The sequence below is a fragment of the Sinocyclocheilus rhinocerous genome, unplaced genomic scaffold (genome assembly GCF_001515625.1).
Source record: "Sinocyclocheilus rhinocerous isolate Xijiao unplaced genomic scaffold, SAMN03320098_v1.1 scaffold946, whole genome shotgun sequence".
Taxonomy (NCBI): domain Eukaryota; kingdom Metazoa; phylum Chordata; class Actinopteri; order Cypriniformes; family Cyprinidae; genus Sinocyclocheilus; species Sinocyclocheilus rhinocerous.
In genome coordinates, this window is record NW_015633151.1 from 1,699,994 (window position 1) to 1,714,025 (window position 14,032).

The following is a 14,032-nucleotide window of genomic DNA, read 5'->3' on the forward strand; positions in this document are numbered from 1 at the left end:
AGACCCTAAAGAATCATATCAACTTGTGGAAAATGGGCATCCTATGACCCCTTTAAGGAATGGTTTGAGGAACATGACACACAGTTCTCCTTGATCTATAAGTTCCCCAGATCTCAAACTGATTGAGCAAATCCGATCCATGGAGGCCCCACCTCACAAGAACTGCTCAACAGGATCTGCTGCTAATATCTTGGTGCCAGATAACACAGAACACCTTCAGAGGTCTTGTGGAGTCAATGCAGCAAAGCTGTTTTGGCAATATTAGGCAGGTGGTTTTATAGTTGTGGCTGATCGGTGTATAAGCATTTTAGATTAGATATCCACATGAAATGTGCATTCACACAAACACAAAAAAGATGATGATTTCTGGGAGTTTTCGAGGAAAGTAAAGCATTTAGTTAAACTCATCAGTCACTGGTCTAGTTCTGGGACTTTCTCACAGCTGCGGCACCTGACGTCGTGGTCATCATCTCATTCAGGCCAACAGCAGCTTCCAGTTTCCGTTAAGCGGTTCAATGAGTTTCTCTTGAGAGGGAGCTCTGCACACACTTGCTGAATAAATTAATTCAAATTGGCTCTTCTGTCCGATCTTCGACCTTCGGTCAGCTGTCAGCTTTTAGAGACACTCCACATGGATTATGAGATGGGCGGATCATTGGAGACAGGAAGCATTTTACACAGGTCAGGCCGAGAATGATGACGAGAAAAAAAAAATCATCTCTCCAGTCTTAGTTTTAGCACAAAAGCCACCTCAATTTCTAAAAGCGGCCTAATGACAGTTGGACTTAAACCCTCAGAATACAAAAGCCTTGTTCTTTGTGACTAAAAGTGAACGTAACTTGTTTCAGCTCAGAGTTTTATATGGAGTTTAACAAAAGTGTCATTATAAGACTGTTATAAAAGTATTATTACAGTGCTATTATCTCACCTAATTATGTAATTGATGCATTTATCCAAAAAGACCACCCAAGTGATGAATATCTGAAGCAGTTTTTCATAAGAGCCAACAATAATCACTGTACTGTAATAAATCATTGACGTGATTCATTATAAGTCTGTGAAACTGATGTGGGAAACAGTCCTATCAGACAGAACTATGAGTGATTCCACAGGCATCCTTTTTTTAAATCTCTTGGAAATTTCTTTTCAATTTCACCCAGAAGATGGTTAGCTAGAAGATTGTTCAATAACTTGTTCACAGATGTTGATTTCAGAATAGATCATATTTCATATTTACGTGTCTGATGGGACAAAGTTGATCTTCCGATAGCAGATTGTTCAGTATGGCCTGTGAGAACATCTTTTTACTCATGTTGAGACTAAAATAGTTCTCCGGTCTTTGTTGTACACCACAACGAGTAACTTTAATTCATTGAAGTCTTTGAGTGCAGGTTTAGTGAGGTTTCTCATGTTCGGGCTTCTGTGGCTAAAGTGGAAATACTGACATCTTAGTGAATGTCTGGAAGTGAGAAAGAAGATGCTTAGAAAAGATCAGGAATAAACTCAGTTTTGTATTTTAAATATTAATTGCATTTAAGCTAAAAGATAAAGGTCTTATGTGTCATTATTTCTGTTTAATAGGTTTAATAGATCTGAAAGTACTGAAGTAGGTCCTTCCTAATGTGAACAAAAGCCCCATGGTGTCAGAAACCACTGTCATTGCCTTTTATGACAATGGAGTGTAAATCTTTGTGGTTGTAAATGTGTGGTTCAACAAAGGACAGGCAGGAAACATTCTTATTATTTTGTTTTGTCCTGGTGATCAAAGCAGCTGGAGAACCATTTGGTAAGAACAAATAAAACTGGTCAGCTGCTGCTCTCCCATGTCTTCAACAAAACCTCACTGTTTGCATGGGAATCAAATCAAACATTGAGCAGTCATTGTCATTTGTTATGAGCTATAACCATACACTGTAATCAATATAATCTAAACAATATAATCTAAACATCTAATATTTAATTTCTTTGATCTCAAATAGTAAACCATGAAAAAAATGAACAAACAGTAATTGTTGTCATGTAACAGATGGAGACTGGAATGAAAGACTATGTTCACATTCCTTGATACTTTATTAAATACTGCTTGAATAGCATTTCATATTGGTTTCAAAAATTTATTTTGCTAAATGTTTATAGTTAATAAGCAGAGGATGCACTGGTTGAGTGTAATGGCAGATACAGATGTTAAAGAGTTAACCACTTCTAAAGACTTTAAATATAATGCACAAATGTTTTTAATTAAATTTATGATTTTTTCCCTTTTTTTTAGCAGCAGCTGTCCTACAGGAAGAATATAAAAATTAACAGAATTTTTATTCATTTTAGCATTTTAAGGTTTAGGCTTTGCAAAGTGATGGAATCCTTCTAAATCAGTTAAACGCAACATAAGAATTCAGACAGAACTGAAGTGACCGTTATAGTGTCAAATTAGGTAAATTCAATGCGGTGTGAACAGTATGTTTATCTAATTTATCTAAATTCCATAAAATCAACCCTATTAATTTAATATTTTACAAACCTAAAAGGATTCGTAAACATTTTTACATCTTTAAAGTTGTTTATATGTAAAAGGCTTACACTTTAATTTGTCAATGTTAATAATGTCTATCCAAACGTAAATTTGTGTGCTAAAACCACAATTCACGTAATGAGATTATGTGCAATGATGTAAATGAAAAATAATTCCCCCCCCAAAAAAAAAAAAATACTATTAACTGTATCATACTAAATAGACAAACTTTGACCCATTGGTCAAAATAATGTATTTGAATTATTTTCATTTGGGGACTTTTCTAAAGAAATACATGCATATGAAATTGACATATAAATCTTCTTCTTCTTCTTCTTCTTTTTAAAAATTTTTATTTTTATTTTTAATCAACTAAAAGCTCTAAAATGTATTTTTAAAGCATTATGAACTTTCACTTATATGTAGTCTAATGGCAGGTCCAGAGAGTGATGGTAAACTGACATTGAATTATGTCTGACAGAACAATGGGGCCTTGACAAAAACTTTCTTTCGAAAGTTGGTTCTCATGTTGAGTTTTAAAGTGCTTGATTGCCCATCTGTAACTTTCTTATGGCATCTGTTTTCTTTTTGTTTCTTCCTTGAGCGGTTGAGAAGTGACCTCCCCTGTGGTGCTTGGCTGTCATCTTCTCCTTCACAGGATGGATGAGCACTCCCTCTTTGTTTCTGTTCCATCAAGGAGAGATGATCAGAGACAGGAGTGAGGAAATCTAGGAAATTTGAAAGGAAACGCAGTGGGAATGTTGTATTTTATGACCAAGCATTGGTGAGTTCTGCACATTAGCAATCGTCTCTCGCCTCCTCAGACACATTTATCTTTATAATAACACAATTCACCTAACCAACTGTAGCCACCTGATTCATGCTTCGTGATGCATCTGATTGCTAAACAGAAGGAGACAACCACACATCTCTCACGCTCATAACTCATAACTAATTCAGGTTTGGACAGGGCATTGAGTATTGTGGAAACACTGGTAAGAGGGTTGAACTGGAGGTTAAACTGGAGGTTGACCTAATTTCCGAATAACTGTGCAACCTCAGACGTGCTTTATTTCCGAGACAAGATTTGGGTGGTCTCAGACTAAACGATGAGAAAGCAGAGAATTTGCAGTGTCATTGGCCTCTGTAATGATGATCCACTGAACAAGAAGTTGTAGATGAATCCAAGTGCAGATTTATTATACAGAGTGAAATCCCAAAATCCAAACAAAACACAAAGACTTGACTTGACAAGACTTGGCTTGACTTGACTTGACATGAAACAACTCACCAAACAGAGGTTAATATGTTCAATATACGACAAGAGACAAAGGCTACATGAGGGCTACTTATAGCAAACAATAAGGGTCAAAAGACATAAACCAACCAATGAGAAACAAGACATGACTTGGACAACCAATCAGAACATGACACAATGAACAAAGGAACCAATAGCAGGAATACAAAGGAGGGCAAAGGAACCACATGACTAGACAGGAACCATGACTAAACTCCAAAATAAAGGACATGAAAACATGAACATGAAACAAACCCCAAAACCAGGCGTGAAAAATCCAGATGCCCAAACAAACCCCAAAACCCAACAAGTCCAGGAGGATGGTGAAGCTGAGGCGAAACAGGGGGATGGTTGGAGGGTCAGGCCTGTGAAGAGGAACAGGACCTGGATCATGGCATGGATCATGGAACAGTGGTGGACCTGGACCCTGGGGCAAGGGCAGGTATAAACCATGGAGCAGAGATGGGCCTGGACAGTGAAGCACTGGAGGACCTGGGCCGTGGAGCAGTGGCAGGCAGTAAAACAATGGGGGTCCTGGGCCATGGAGCAAAGGCAGACTGTGGATCAATGGAGGACCTGGGCCATGGATCAGATCCAGAGGAGCATGGAGCCACGGTGGTGCCGACAGATCAGGAAGGCAGGGTGGAGCAGAGACATGGATAGACCACTTTACTGTGACAGAGCAGGCAGAGAGTTCTTGAATGGCATCCTTGGCCGTGACAGGACAGACCGTGAGTTCATGAGTGGGCACCACCGCCTTGGGAGGTTCTGCAGCAGAAGCCGCCACCTCTGGAGGCTCTGCAGCGGATGCTGCCACCTCCCACCATACTCGCTGGGCTTGAGTGTGTTGAGGCTGTGAGACTTGAAAATGTAGAGGCCACTGGGATGCCAGCCACTCGCACTGACATCAGTGGTGGGTCCATCACACTGGCAGTCTATTGACATCCATCTATTATGGCTCTGTTTTACCATCTGACTGTATAAATTCAAAACCTCTGAAGAACTACAAATTAGCCAAGGAAAGTTAGAATACAGTTTGAGTACTTCAGCAGTTTGAAGGGACATTTAATGTTTGCAGATCATATAAGCTTTTTGTAGGTTATACTTATGCATGCCTTGCTATGTGGTTGTTAAGGTTGCTAGTTGACGGCTAATGTGTTAGATGTTGTTAAATTGTTCTGAATGCTGTTGTTAAGGCGTTAATAGATGAGAAACAGACAGACGGAGAAACTGACAGATAGACAGAAAGAAGAGAAACAGAGAGAAAGACTACACAGACAGGCAGGCAGATAAGAAACAAATAGACACACAGGCAGGCAGAGAGACATAAATAGAGTATTAACAGACAGACAGACAAACAAACAAGAAAGAGATAGACAGGCAGACAGGCGAGAAACAAATAGACAGGCAGACAGATGGGTACATAGACAAGAAGCGGATGGTCAGACAGACAAGAAACAGATATATAGGCAGACAGACAAGAAACAGACAGACAGACAGACAGATAAATAGACAAGAAACAGACAAGAAACAGATAGATTGGCAGACAGACAGGTAGGCAGGCAGACAGACGAGAAACAGATAGACCGACAGAAAGAAGAGAAACAGATAGAAAGACTAGACAGACAGGTAGGCAGATAAGAAACAAATAGACAAACAGGCAGGCAGAGAGACATAAATAGAGTATTAACAGACAGACAGACAGACAGAAAATGAGAAACATTCAGACAGACAGGTAGGCAGGTGGGCAGACAGACAAGAAACAGACCAGCAGCTTGACAGACAGACAGACAAATGAGAAACAGATAAACAGACTGGCAGATAGACGAGAAACAAATAGACAGACAGGCAGACAGATTAATCGACAAGAAGTGGACAGTCAGACAGACAGATAGGCAGACAGACAGACAGACAGGCAGGCAGGCAGACAGATGAGAAACAGACAGGCAGACAAACAAGAAATCGACAGACAGGCAGACAGATGAATAGACAAGAAGTGGACAGTCAGACAAGAAACAGATAGATAGGCAAACAGACTGACAGGCAGGCAGACGAGAAACAGATAGACCAACAGAAAGAAGAGAAACAGACCGACAGAAAGAAGAGAAAAGATAGAAAGACTAGACAGACAGGCAGGCAGATAAGAAACAAATACACAAACAGGCCGGCAGACAGACAGGCAGACAGACGAGAAACAAACAGACGGACAGACAGATAAATAGACAAGAAGCGGACAGTCAGAAAAACAAGAAACAGATAGATAGGCAGACAGACAGACAGACAGATAGGCAGACAGATGAGAAACAGATAGACAGACAGGCAGATTGATAAGAAAGAGACAGGCAGACAGACAAGAAACTGACAGACAGACAGACAGACAGATAAACAGATAAACAGACAAGAAAGGCAGACTGGCAGACAGCCAGACGAGAACCAGACTGAAACACAGATAATTGAGAGACAGACAGACAGACAGACAGATAGATAGATAGATAGATAGATAGACAGATAGACAAAGAACCAGATGTATGTGTGTGTGTGTGTGTGTGTGTGTGTGTGTATAAAATGAATATTGTTTTATTCATATTAAAAAGGTATTATTGTTAGTCAAAAACAGAAAAACTTCAATAGAGCAACAACAGTAGTGTGACACGGGGCAGCACCAGAGCCACTACATCAGTCAGAGCAGCTGAAATGTGAACCCTACTTCAGACCTCCACGCCTGGCACAGGTAGTCAATAAAAATCTGTTTCTCGCTTCATAAAAGCAGCACACGAGCGTAATGTGAGAATGGAAAACTGAAGCCCATCGGGTTTAAAGAGGGAGAGCGTGAAGAACACTGTTACACAGTGGGTCAGATGCCACATCGACACAATGGTATAATCTCAGTGTTCATGACCTGGCTGAGGCTTTCACACCTGCACTTACACCTCTCAGCCACCGGTGGCTGCTCTTGCTCAACGAGCCGAGTGTGGCTGTGAGCCTCAGACTTTCACTCATGAGACTTTGCCCAATTCTCATTTCATTCACCTTCTTGTGACTGCTGAGTAAATTGGCAGGCCTCATAAAATTAAAATGGGGAAGTGACTATTAGTCTCAAGCATATATCAACTAGTGGCACTAATGAGATGTAACATTAGCCATGCAACCTTCAACATGCTTAAACTGCTACATGTGTGACCCAGTCCCTTAATACTTTTACATGTTGTGATTCTCAAAATGAAAAGGTAATCCGATACGTCTTGCTTTAGAATGAAAATATACACATGGAGTTTGATTCCAATTAATTCTCAGAAGTCACTTTGTGGTTTTTCCCATATGGAGGAACATCTGTATACAATACAACAGAAGAAACCTAATGCATGATATAGAACAAAATAACCTCTGGATTATTTCCAGCTTCAACAAACTGACAAATATGAGAACATTTACCATTTAGATAAAGTGACTATGATGGAATGAGAGGTGTTGTAAACATTTAATTATAACATCTCTCTGGTTATTCCCCATGAAGACTGAGGGGTTCAAAACAAAAACTGCAGCTGTGGAAAGGTAATGTACACCATGAACTCCAAATGAGGAGAAAATAAATATGACATATTTAATTAAGTTTGACAGGATTTGGAATGAACATTTCCGAGCAATGTGCCACTTAGACTTATTTCTTTAACCGTTGAATTTTACAGCCAAATATGCCTTCTTCTAATTAACACGTTTGGATATTTCAGCTGTACCCATTACTAACAGGTGCATAGAATCAGGCATCCAACCACACTTATGCCACGGTCACTCAAGAGTTTGCTCTCTGTTCACTTTCATTCATACGTATGCAGATGTGGGATAAACACAAGCTCAAAGATATTTTGACTTCCTTTGTATACCAAAGATCAACTTTGTATGTTTTGATTGTAAATATGCATTGCATAAAGATATGAGCAATAGAGGATAAATGTTGCATAAGGACCTCTTGGCTGAGTTAGAAAGAACACATCAACATCACCCAAAAATAAAAATTTGCTGAAAATTCACTTACTTCAGGCCATCCAAGATGTAGATGAGTTTGTTTCTTTCATTAGAACAGATTTGGAGAAATTTACATGAATTTTTACATCACTTGCTCACATGGATCCTATGCAGTGAATGGGTGCCGTCAGAATGAGAATCCGAACAGCTGATAAAAACATCCACAAGTAATACACTATAGTCCATCATTTAACGTCTTGTGAAGCAGAAAGCTGTGTGTTTGCAAGAAACAAATCCATCATTAATGCGTTTTAGCTTCAACCGTTGTTTCTGTCTAAAATGCAAGCCCTCTATCAATATTTCAGTCTCATCTGAATCAGGAGAGAAATATGCACAGAATGAGCACTGTTTACACGCAAAAACAGTCCAAAAGAGTTGTCAGTGAATTTTGATGTGAGAGGACAACGGGGATGGACTTTATTCACTGGAGGAAGTATTTGTTATGAATTATAGATTATGGATTGGTATTTTGGCCAGAAGTGAGAATTAAAATGCCTTAATGAAGGATTTGTTTCTTACAAACATGTAGTTTTTCACTTCACAAGATGCTGTTTGATTGACTGGAGTCACTTGGATTATTGTGATGCTTTTATCAGCTTTTAATAACGGACTGCACCCATTCACTGCAGATGATACATTGGCAACAATATATGAAATGCTACATTTCTCCAAATCTCTGCCGATAAAGAAACAAACTCATCTACATATTGGATGGCCTGATGGTGAATAAACTTTCATAAAATTTTCATTTTCGTGTGAACTTTTCCTTTAAAGTGTAGTATAAGAACAAACCATTTTGAAATTTTGAAGTTAAGTTATGCTTATGGTTAATGCTATAAGTTATGATGTAATGAGCAGATTCTGCATAAGCAACATACTGGCAAGTAGGATACCTAGTAGTAAATTAAATCCTCTTGCTGATCCATATTTTAAAAGCTAATATGTAACGGACGACTGGGGAGGCGTGTGTCTGTATTCATATGGGAACTGAAATGTCAGATTCTGAATCATAGCATATGCACATGTACTTTCTGTGTGCTAAATGTGGCTTCTATGCTCTCCTCAACAATCTGTTCATCCACTTGGATCATGTTGCGTTCCAATCCAATTATGCATCCGATACAGCTTAATTTGTCACTTGAATTATTTCAGCAGCACTATCGTCAGTAGAGCTGTGTCCCGCTGCAAGGAAGCGTGGTGGGGAGCAATTTAATGGAACACAGCACTGCCGCTGCTCTCCACTGTTACACTGATCCTCACACTTCACTGCATTATAAAGAATGTTTTGATCTAATAGGATGTTCAAATCCAAACAGGAAGAAAGTTCGTTTTCAAAGAAAAGTGATTGAATTGAATTGATGACAAACTCTAAGCTGAATTTTAGAGGGACATTCATATATATTGTTTTATTTTTAAATTGTCATAAATATATATGTAAATATAACTGTGTTTTTTTGCACTGCTATAAATGACAGAAGTTTAGAACAAGTCATTTTTGCACTGGAAAGGGAGTATGTTTTCATAGTACATCAAGGTCTTTTATGATTTGATCTCTTTAAAAACATTGGATTGTAAATCCAACACAGATCCAACACAGTTCTTTTTCCTCCAGTGTGCATAAAATTGAGGCGTCAGTCTTGTAGTTTTCTCAGCATCCCAGCTACATAGGAGAGCCCCAGTTGTAGTCCCAGTACGGCAACCCCGCCTTCCACTACAGACAAATCCAACCCAATAAACAGAACTTGGGTTAGCAGGACTCATGAACTTGGTCCTGTAAAATGACATGGCGGCCCTGGAAAGTGTTCAGTTTTAACTTTGCACAGTGATAACAGTCTGGACTAATAAAGGGATCAGGATCCAGTTGAAATACTACATGACAAGGCAACAGTGAAGGCAAAGGCTCCCATCATATCAGGGCAAGCATAAAACCTTAGAGACCAAGCTTATACAAAACTGCTAAGCAAATTCTTTTAAGAAGCAAAAAAAAAAAAAAGTGGATAAGGCATTTGCCAAACAAATGTAAATGTTTGGTACAGTAATATCTAATGGAATCTCAGCCTAATGGGAGATGTTGGGCATTTTTTTCATGTTTTTGTCATGGAAATTTGTTTTTCATCGCCAATAAACCCAATAAACATCTTTTTAAAGATTTTAGATTAAAAGTGATATATTTTTCATTTTGCCTATACTAGTTCATTTTAATAGTCCGAAGTGTGACAATTGAATTTTGGTAACACTTTGTTATAGAGACAAATTCTCACTATTTCTGCTGCTATCAATAATTGCTTTAGCATGCCTATTATTAACATATTGGCAGTTTATTAGTGCTTATAAAGCACATATTCTGCATGACCATACTCTACATACCTAATCAATACCTAAAATTATCAACTACCTTAATAACTATTAATAAGCAGCAAATTAGGAGTTTATTAAAGCAAAAGTCTTAGTTAATGGTTTGTTAATGATGAGAGTTGGACTTTAAAATAAAGTTTTGTGTTGTGCAAATATAAGCTATGTAAAGCAAAGTGAAAGTCATCAGGAACCATGAAAATTCCAAAACATAACACTGAAGTTATTTTGGACCCCTTGTAAAGCCAATAAAAACATTGACCATTAGTATTGGCACTTTCCTCTGGTGCTTTTCTGATAAATATTGCAAAATAGGGACAAGGGAACACCAAGTTAAATAACAAAAATCCTTCAGTTCATTTGCATTTATGAGAGGATAATGTTGTTTTTCATTGGATCCCGAGAGAATTTTTATGTGAAAGACACCACATAACTTTTCTAAGGATCCTAGTTTCATATGGCGATTCAGGATATCTTAAAACATCTTTCTAATATAAGCATTCCTAAGACGGTTGGATTTATATTGTAAATAAAGTATTCTCTCCAGCTCACATTTGGAAAGAATATCAATTATTTGGTTGCATCATCATTTTAATAATTGTCATGCAAGAAAAAAGCTAATGTTTTTCAAACCATGTGCACACTGTTTAAAATAAATGACTACAGAAGATTGTCCCATATAATCTCACTTCCCCAAAACGACTAAATTTATCTTCATTTTATTACAGTACACGTAAACTACTTCAGTAGGAATTACACAGCTGTACTCACAAAAAATCAGGTTCAAATGAAATGTGTAAAGGTCATACAACACAGGGTAAACATAATCATGAGCTTGACAAAGCTACGGATGCACAGAAACTGGTTAATGTGCGCTGTCCTCTGGGATGTAGTGATAATAGGGCAATACAAGAACAGCTGCCGGGCAGCTCTTGGGCTAACCTAAAGCCTAAATTGAGTAAAAAATAAAACAAAACAGCAGAAGATAAAAGAAAGCAAGACAACGAAACAAAAACAGTCCGAATAGCAGTAGTGCTGGCTCTTAAATTTAAGCTTACTTTGAGCAAAACAATATAAAACAAAACAAAAAACAAGATAAATGTAAAAAAATAAGACAAGGGGAAAAATAAAACAAGACAAATAAAAAGCAAGATAAAAGAAAACAAAATGAAACAATAAATAAGATCACAAAACAAACAAATAAAAAGAATGATCAAGATAAAAGAAAACAAGACAAAACAAAAAAAAAGACAAATTAAACAAAACTAAAGACAAAAAACAAAAAACAAAGCAAGACAAAACAAAACAAAACGATAAAACAACACAAAAAACAACATTTCTAAATGTTAATCATTTCAAGTAACTGTAAAATTAATCGTCAAGTGTGCATCCTAATTAGTGCATGGATTCCTAATTTTTGTAATAGGATACAAATTTCTACATAATAAAGACCTTCATACCATCCCTTTATCTCTAAATTGTAGGCCTTGTGTTAACAAGATTAATGATCACTTCAGTCAGCTGTGTGTGGTGGCTTTAGTTCAAAATAACAATCACTGTACCACAAATCCAACACTTAGTGGTAATGATGATAAAATCACTCTCCCCTGTCCATGTAGATCACTTAATCTCCCCCTTTAGGGAGAAGAAGGAAGCAAGCAGAGCAAAATTGAACAAATTTCATTGATTGATTTCGTGACTGTAAAAGCACCAGTAAAGTCTGTGGCAGATCTCATTAAGTGACAAGGAAGTCCAGCCCTGAGCGAGAACTTTAAATCCCGGGCCAAGAGTGAAAGGGTGCAGAGCGTATCTTAGCAATAAAGTCAACATGGCAATTACGGTTCAATTACAACGCACTCGTCTGGCTTCACGTCCTCCATGTGTTCCAGAGGAACACACCCGACCCCTCGACGTCACGGAGAGCAGTTCTACTCCTGGTTACGCTCACAGGAGGATTTGAAGATGTAAACATGAAAAAGACCCACGATCAAACTCAATCAGCCTGTGGGTGGTGCTTCTAATTTGACCGCAAGTTCCAAGGCAACAAACATCTGAAAAAAAAAAAAATTCCAGACTTATGGACAAATTGACCTAAAAAACCTCGCCTCTAATCAAATGCTCAACAACAAAGCTGCACCTCCGGTGCAGGCCGTGCGACTGCTGTTCAGAGATCATGATGTTAATAGGATAACATGACCCAAAATCAATCCCAGCTCTGTGTGAAAGGGAGTGACAGCAGGGGATGTTCCTTCCAGTAAACAGTCAAAGTGCGCCAAACATCATCTGGGGTTTAATTGGCTTTAAGGTGGGCAACAGGGCAGAGAGTACATGCCAGCATTTAACCCCAGCCTGTGAGATTTGTCAGATCCCTCAAACCGGTTTGAGGAGGGGCGTCTGATTCATCTCCAGTTCTCTGACTGTTGCCTCGGAGCCTGTCAAACTCAGCCAAGTGTAAAGAAACTGTAATAAAGGGTCACACATGATTTTCCTTTTTTTCCTCCAAGGCAGATCTGCTGTGCTGATTTGGCTGTTTGAGTTCATTTACAGTCAGTCTAGCTGGTGCTAACATGCTGAATCTGACTAACAACTACGGTACTGATTGGGGAAATTCGTATGTATGGTTTGTGTAGATTGGCTAATGATGATTTTTAGTATTTTCCCTCATAGTATTCACTGTACACATTTTAGAATAATTGTAACTTTTTAAAATAATAATAAAGTCATCAGAATATGAAATAAGTGGAAGTATGGGAATTATGTAGTGACCAAAATATGTACACAAATCTATTTATCTTAATTATATATCTTATATTTTAGATCAGTCGCTCTCAGGCTTTTTGACTCCCCATTGTCCAACACAATATTTGAAGGCCCCCTTTTTGATGAAGATTTCATCAAAGATTTTGATGCATTTCTGCTGTAGATATGACAGTTTAAATTATTATCTTCATAAGCATAAATTGGGAGTATTGATATATTTAGGTTATGTTTACATGACAGTGATGTGCATTTTTTTTAAAGTTTTGCATACAGGCAATAACAATGTCGAAATGATTCCCATATACTGTAAATGGATCCATGAAGATGAGTAAAAATGCTGTGTTATACATGCCAGGTGTTACGGAAGTATACTCGGAACACAGAGATGACGGATTAACAGGACACCAGGCCGCATTATGCATGTTTTTATTTTTGTTTTTTTTTAACTTATACTTTCAAATCCGTTTTCAAAAGTCTGCATTTTCAGGCCCCCAAATTGCTGTTGTCATGTAAATAAATGGCTAAAGCTCATAAAAATGTGTCCATTTTAAGTTGAAATTGTGTCGTGTGAACACCCCAATCATTACATGATTACATATTATTCACACAATAACAGTACATTATTATCCTAAACCGAACCCTAATCCTAACCCTAACCATATAGTAAGTACATGTGTTAATTAATATTGTTTAGTACTTAAATGTATAATTACACTGTAACAAGGACACCTTAAAATAAATTGTAACCCAAACTTTGGAAGTTTGCTGAGGCCCCTGGTTGAGAACCACTGTTTTAGATTCTTCAAAGCTGCCATTTTTTTGCCTACGTTCATTGATCCTAGTAGTGAAATTACTCATTTTAATTTATACCAGTCGTGTAAATGCAGACACCAGACCCTTCTGGAATATAGTTACCACAATCCCATCATGTACTGATAAAATTTAGCTTTTCTCAATAATGTATGCTTCCGTCATACCTCCTCTGAAGTATGAATCAAAGCCTGGGAGGTTCAGTTCATGTATGTACTACTTGAGTTTCAACATATTTTTGTCACTCTTTGTTGGTAAAAGATGACAAGCCGCTACTGCCT